The sequence below is a fragment of the Galeopterus variegatus genome, unplaced genomic scaffold (assembly GCF_000696425.1).
Source record: "Galeopterus variegatus unplaced genomic scaffold, G_variegatus-3.0.2 Scaffold971, whole genome shotgun sequence".
Classification (NCBI taxonomy): domain Eukaryota; kingdom Metazoa; phylum Chordata; class Mammalia; order Dermoptera; family Cynocephalidae; genus Galeopterus; species Galeopterus variegatus.
The window spans coordinates 390,724-398,321 of NW_007727082.1; positions in this window are offsets into that span (position 1 = coordinate 390,724).

The window sequence follows — 7,598 nt, forward strand, 5'->3', positions numbered from 1 at the left end:
GGTTGCGATCCCATTACCGGTCAGTAAAAAAGACAAAAAGGAAAAATAAATAAATAAATAAGACAAAGTCATACCCTAGAATGGAAAGCAGTAAAGAGCTTGGGTCCCAAAGGACCTCATGAAGCGGAGTTGCCACTTTACCTTTCAACAGCCATTTATGTGAGAGAGAAATCCTCTCCTATTGTGGGTAAACCCGTGTTATTGTAGGTCTTTAATTACTCACAGCTAACGCTAATCTGAACTAATGTAGGTGAGGTCCAAGAATTAGTGGGCTTTCGCTTTGTTTTCTCATTGCCATAGGCACTTCTGATGCACAGGCAGTTTTAAGAACCTAGTCTCATTAAACAGAATTTCTGTTTTTCATTCATTCATTCATTCATTCATTTATTTTTGCCAGTGTGATGTGTTTTTTCAACTTGCTATTGAATTGCTCAGAAATTCTTATGTTATGTTCCACATATAGTTGTTATAGACATTCACGGAGATACCTACTAAAAACCCGAGAACAGGGCTTTAAATCAACATTTAGTAGGAAATAATCTCATAGGCCTACCTGAACCTTAAATTGACTGCTACTTAATTAGAGATAAAAAAAAAAGACTTATAAAGAAAACATGTATTATTATAAAGAGAGTGGTCAACAATGGCACAAAGGAAGAGTACTTCAAGAACAGGGCTTTAAATCAACATTTAGTAGGAAATAATCTCATAGGCCTACCTGAACCTTAAATTGACTGCTACTTAATTAGAGATTAAAGAAAACATGTATTATTATAAAGAGAGTGGTCAACAATGGCACAAAGGAAGAGTACTTCGAGAAGCAATATCTCTCAGCACTGACCAAAAGGGAGGGACTGAATCTGGGGTGCACAAACCTTCTGCTCACTAGATCAGAGATCTCCAAAATGGGGTGCCCCTACCCAAGGGAGCATGAAAGATGATACACAGAGGTGCAGGCAGAAAATATTAGAACTACTATTGCTACTTATTTTTGTCTAAATAAGAAACGAATCTTGATTAATATTTTGTGTGCCAAGGTACACTGTTGTCTTTACCAGGCTGCACCTCAGACAGCCATAAATGAAGACCGAAGTATCTTGATGGGGAGGAGCGCAAGTTCCAAAATGCAGACAGGTGGACAGTGGCATCCTCCCTCTTTCATTTGCTGTCAGCATGTTGAGAAATATTACACATTACGTGTTCTGGGGTAAGTAAATATTTAAACTAAATTATTTAACTTAACTGAATTAAGTTAAATAGAGTCACCAAAGAGTCCCAGAAAGGAAGCACCCTTAAAAAGATTCCTTGAAAGAAAAAACAATTGAAGATAAAACAAATAATGCAAGCCAAGGCGAACAAAAGAATGGTAGTTCTGGCAACAGCTTTTTATCAGCTATATTACAAGGTGAATGATTTAGTCAAAATTGGCAAGAAGTTGGCAAAAAAATTTTTTTAATTACCAAGAAGACTATTAGAAATGTTAATTTGTATACCTAATATTCACGATGAAGTTTTCCCTGAATGTATATTATGGTATTAGCTAATAGTAATATAACCATCACCTATTAGCAAAATATTTCAATATATTGTTTATTTCATCATCTCATCATTTCTAGATTTCTTTTTTATTGTGTCTGATAATGTACATGTATGTCAATGTGATAGTAAAAGTGTATGACTTGTTAATCAGTAAATATCCTATATATTAGAGATGTATACTAAAAATTTATAGGATGTGCTACTTAGATCCTCTTTCAGGAATGACACTTATTCTCCCAACTGCTAAGAAGTGCTTCCAGAAGATCACCTTGGGGATTACCTTGGTCAAGGTCACACCTTCTTCCAAGGGTAGCTCGTATCCACTGACTGCTCAATGCAGGCATATAAACACCTGATCCCCTTGCTGCACCTCTGAACAGCTGACATAGCTGCTGGGCTCCTGGTGACATTGACGGGGCTAAGTAAGACCTTCCTTGGTCCTGCATTGCAGCTCAGCTTCTTCCTCTGCTCATTTCTGCTTCCCTCTCCTCTCTTTCATGAATGTTAATCCCAAAAAATCACTCTCTAAACATTCTGCACACTAATCTCCATCTCAGAGTCTGCTTCTCAGGGAAGCCAACCTACAACAATGGAGGTGCATGACTAAAAATGTTTGGAAACCATCACTCCACATGCTATCAACTCTTCAGTATTTGTTCGACAGAATTCTTTTGATCTCACATGCCATCAACTTTTATAAATATTCTGTGTGTGCTAGAAAAGAATGTGCATTCTCTGTTTAATGAATATGGGATTCTATTATTGGATCAAGTTTGTTAATTATGTTAGTCAGTTTTCTATATAGGCTTGCTGATGTTTTATCTGTATTACTCCCTCCTTCTGATGACCAGGGTCAATTACCCATGCCAAGGTGGGGCCTCCCTTCCTTGGCACAAAGAGCCAGAAGTGACTGGGTGGCAGCTATACATTAAGGTTTTTAAATTTATTTTTAAAATTTATTTTATTTGTAATTGACCAATAATAATTGTACATATTCATGGGGTACAGTGTGATGTTTCGATACATGCAGATATTTTGTAATAATCAAATCAGGGTAATTAGTATATTCATTACCTGAAACATTTATCGTCTGCATTCCTGGCAGAAGTATTTCCCCTCTAGGAGTGAAGACTTCTAAATCACAGAGTGTTAGTTCCTCATACAGGAAGTAAAATTCCCCCACTGTTACTGGCAATGATGGTAAGACGGGCCACTTCTACTTCCATTCTTTGGTTCCTATAACCCTGTGTTCTACCTTTGGGGAACATAGTACCATATAATGATTATTGCTTTAAGGTATAAACTGCATCCTGGATGCTGGTACCCCATCTTAAGGGGTATCATCTTGAAACTGGCACCTCAGTATCATCAAAGAGATATTCCATTGCTCTATTAGGAAGGCTAGTGGCTTCTGAGTGGTGCAGTATGTAATCGGCTTAAGAGAGCCCATCGTCATATGCCCACCACTGCACCTCTTTTGTTCTAAAGTATGTCCTTTGGTCTGATGCAATATTATGTGAGGTCTTGTGTCACTGGCTCAGATTCTAAGTCCTTGGAAAATGATGCTAAAACCCTGCAGTCAGAAAAGGAAAACCTATATCTGGAATATATGTCAATTCCAGTCAAGATGGATCATTGATCCTCCCAGAGTAGAAGAGTTCTGATGTAATCAACTTACTACCAAGTGGTTGATTGATATCCTTGAGTACCAGCATCGGGGGTGCAGCGATGTTCTCTGGCTAGCAAACTGTACATTCAGCAACTAGATCAGCCTTGGTAAGTGGGAGCCCATCCTGTTGGGCTAATGCTTAGCCTCCATCCCTACAACCATGACTACTCTGTTCATGGGCCACTTGTGCCAGCACTAAGTGACTGGCTGATGTCAGCTAGCCTGGTCACTCTAACTACTGGCTGTTTAATTCATCTTCTGTGCTAGTTGTTCTCTGGAGGTCATTAACATGTGTTACACAGCTCTTCACACTTTATGCCCACTCCCGTAGATCCATCCCTCAACTTCCCAGTTCTCACTGTCCCCTATCTTCCAATATTTCTCCATCAAGGCCCGACCAACTATCCAAGCCATTTGCAATTGCCCATATGTTCTTACCTCAAGCCACTTCTCTGAGTCTTTGGATCTCTTCTTCCACCATCTTCCATGGCAGTTCTGGCATTTCTACTTCACTAAGGTGTGCCATCATTTTCTCCAAGCTTCCAAGAGTCAACCTAGAAGTGTATTAGCAAAATCTCCTACACTGCCTAGGCATTGAATCCTGTATCATGAAGAGTGTTTCCATACTGACAATCTCTACCTATCAGAGTTTATGTTCTGCTCCCCTTCATCCATCAGTCTCAGGATCTAGTCCCATACATACTCTCCTGGCTTCTGCTGATATGTGTTAGCTATGTCCTGCACCTCTTTTGTTCTATAGACCCTTTTTCTCCCTTCGTAGTCTCAGCACTTCCCTGGATGGCTTATTTTGTGACTTAACTTTAATTACTGTTCTGGTGGCCAGAAGAGGGGTTAGGGCATGATCTGGGCATGTTCTGTCTTGCAGGCAGAAGCCTCTGAATTGACTTCAAGCAGCGGGGAAGCACAATGGTTTAGCAGGGAAGGACAGTCCACCTCTGCAGGCCCACAACATTCAAGGGAATCTCAGAATTTGAGATTTTCAAATTTACTGACCAAGATGTCCCCATCCCAAGTCACAGAGTCCCACTTCTTCCCAGTCAAGGCCCTAACTATGGCATATTGGACTTGCCATGGGAATTTAACCTTCTCTGGGACTTCACTTCCCTTGTAATTAAGTCCCGGGATGACCCTCTGTTTTCTCTCTCCTGTGACTACAGGAGATGAATCTCTTCATGTGCTGCCAGGGAAGTCATCTGATATTCACAGTTCATCTTACATTGGTGATTAATCACCTTTACACTTTTTATTATATTTCTCTAGTTCAGCAATAGCCCCCAGCCACAGCCATCTGACTCCATGTAATTACAACTTCCTATAAACCTCTCAAATGCCTGAGATATTGTCCTCATTACTTTGTACTGGTATCTCAACCCAATTTCTCCACTTGTAAAAGTTTTAACTTCTGCAGTTACAGCATGCTAGGGGATATCAATACTCCTCTTACTATCAATGATGACATCCTTATTGCCAGTTGGCTGGGGTGATCCAATTCCAAAATCCCGTTTTAGAGATTAAGAAGCTTCCTAGGACCACTTCTGTTAGCCACTGTCATAGACCAGGTTTCCCAGGAAAGAGACTCTGAAGCAGAGATTTCCATGCAGGAGGTCTTCTGGTAAATGCTCTTGGGAACAACACGTGGACTGAGCAGGACTGAGCAGAAGGAGGGGTTGAATTGTGATGCAACAGAGGTTTCAGTGGACCCATGGGAGCACTGAGGCTTGGATAGCCCTTCAGAGATGTCATGAATTGAGGCAGGGGGCTGGGACTTTACTTGTACCTTGACTTGCTTTTGGATAAGGGTTGCCTCCAGGAAGGGAGGCACAGCCTTGTATACACCTTCAACCAAGGTCAATATTTTGGAGGAACTCTGGTCCCTACCTTCTCCTAGGTGCTCCCAGCAGCTGGAGGAATAAGTGCCTTGGTACTGAAGGGGGGATTCTGGTAGGTACACCACAGCATCCAAATCACAGTTGTACCTTATAGACCTTTAGTATTGCTCTCATCATACTTTTATCTCCTGTTTTTGTCATTCACAATAAGAAACTCAAAACTCCTAGCCATTTCTCCTCACCTGGACTCTCATCTCTGTAAGTCATCTAACCTGTAGATGCCTTACATCTAACCTGTAGATGCCTTCTACTTCAGCTTTCCATATCCTTCCCCTGAGTCCTCTAGAATTCACAATTTGCATCAGCAACGTCTCCTGTCTCAAAACATTCTCTGAACATTCTTTCATCTTCTCGGCCTAAATTCTTGGGATTTTCAAGGGAGTTTCCAAGGAATAATTTCATCTGCCAGCTTCTGAGTACATTTAGAAATATAACAAACAAAAAAACCCCTATGGGGCTATAATATCACCTTTACTAGTGAGAGAGGACAGGTTGGATGATGTGGTTTTAGGTATATTGACACCATGGACTTGATAACACTGCATTGGAGAGTTAGACAGACCTCCCCACACAGTCACAACAGCCTTGGACACACATAATATTCTCATCTTTTCTGAACATCTCAGTTATGTGGTTTTCCCTATTGCATGTAACTTGTCTCAGACCCTTCTTGGAAACAGGTGAGGCATAATTAGCAAAAAAAAAGGACACTCAAAAGCAGATAAACAATAATAGAATGTAACATGTGTCATGTGCCAAACGAATGATGTAGAATATAAGTACAGTACTGGCATTCAGAGAAGGAGGTGGTCCCTAAAAAATTAATGTTCGATAACCTCAAAGAGGCCATGCTATTACATTTCTCTAGTCCATTCATTCTCCCATTCTTCTAGATGACTTTCATACCCACTGTTATTCCAAATTTCATCACCTCCTTCATCCTCCTTCTCAGCTGATGTCCTTGCTTCCTTCACTGAGAAAATAGAAACAACTAGAAGAGAACTTTCATGATCACCCACCAACACACCTACCCACCTCCCTGCATCTGTGCTCATATATCCTGCCTTCCCTCTTGTTTCTGTAAATAAATTGTGTACTTATCAAAACCTGACTTCTCTCCTATGTTTTAGATACCGTTTCCTTTCACCTTCTCAAATGCGCTGTCCCAGCAATTTTCTCCTCTTTCTTCTGCTTCATCAACTTCCCTCTCTCTACAGCTTCTTTCTAATCAGCATATAAACAAGCTGTGATTTCCTCCATCTTAAAAAGGGATATCATTAAAAAATAAATTTCTCCTTTCTTAAAAAGTCTGGATCCCATTTCCTTTTCAGCTACCCATGCTTTTCTCTTCTTTCCTTCACAGCAAAACTGTTATACTGATTATTCTCATTGTTTCCTGTTACTCTCCTCTCATTCTCCCTTGAACCTGTTCCAATCAGGCTTTCATCCCCATCACACCACCAATACTGCCTTTGTCAAGGTCATCAATGTCTCTTTTATTGCTGAGTCCAATGGTCTTCTTGGTTCTCATCTTACTTGACTCATCAATCATTCCCTCTTCCTTAAAAAGCTCGATTCCAGGCCACCCCCTCTTGATTTCTTCCTCCTCACTAGTTCCCTTCTTAGTCTCCATTGCTGGTTCTCTATCTCCCCCACCTCTAAATATTGTGGGGTCTGGGGTCCGGGCTTTGAAACTCTTGTTTTCTCTAGGTACACCCACTCTCTTGGTGATCTCATTTAGTTTCACGGCTTTAAATATTTACACACTGAAAACTTCTAAATTCACACCTTCAGCGTAGACCTCTCCCTTGTTTGTCTGACTGTCTACTTGACATCTACATTTGGGTGTCTAATGGATCTCCAAAACTTAACAGTTCAGGTTGAGCTCTTGATATCTGCCACTGCAGCCTCCAAAAAACAGACTTCTCCTGTAGTTCGCCCCATTGTCAGTAAATAGTGGCTCCATCCTGCCATTTGCTCAGGACATAAAACTTAGCATCACCCTCAAGTCTTTCTCTGTGTCTCACTCTTGACATCTAACCCATCAGTAAATCTTGGTGGCTTTACCTGCAAATATATTCATAACACAGCTACTTATTAGTGCCTCCTCTGCTATCACTGGGTCCCAGATATCTCTCACCTGAGACAGCATCCTAACTGGACTCACTGCTTCAACCTTGTTTTGCTATGGCTGTATCCTATCTAAAAAACAAGAGTCTTTACAATGACAGAAAACCCTACATGATCTAGCCCCACTGCTTCTCTGACCTCATCTCCTATTTCTCTGCTTGGCTGATTCTGTACCCCCACCCACCCCCACCCACCAACCTGGTCTTCTTGGGGTTCTCTGAATATGTCAAACAAGCTACCACCCCAGGACCTTTGCACTTCCTATTCTGTCTACCTGGAACTCATTTTCCCACCCTTCTTTCCTTCTGCTTCAATGTGACCTTGTTAGAAGGGCTTTATCTGGCTATCCC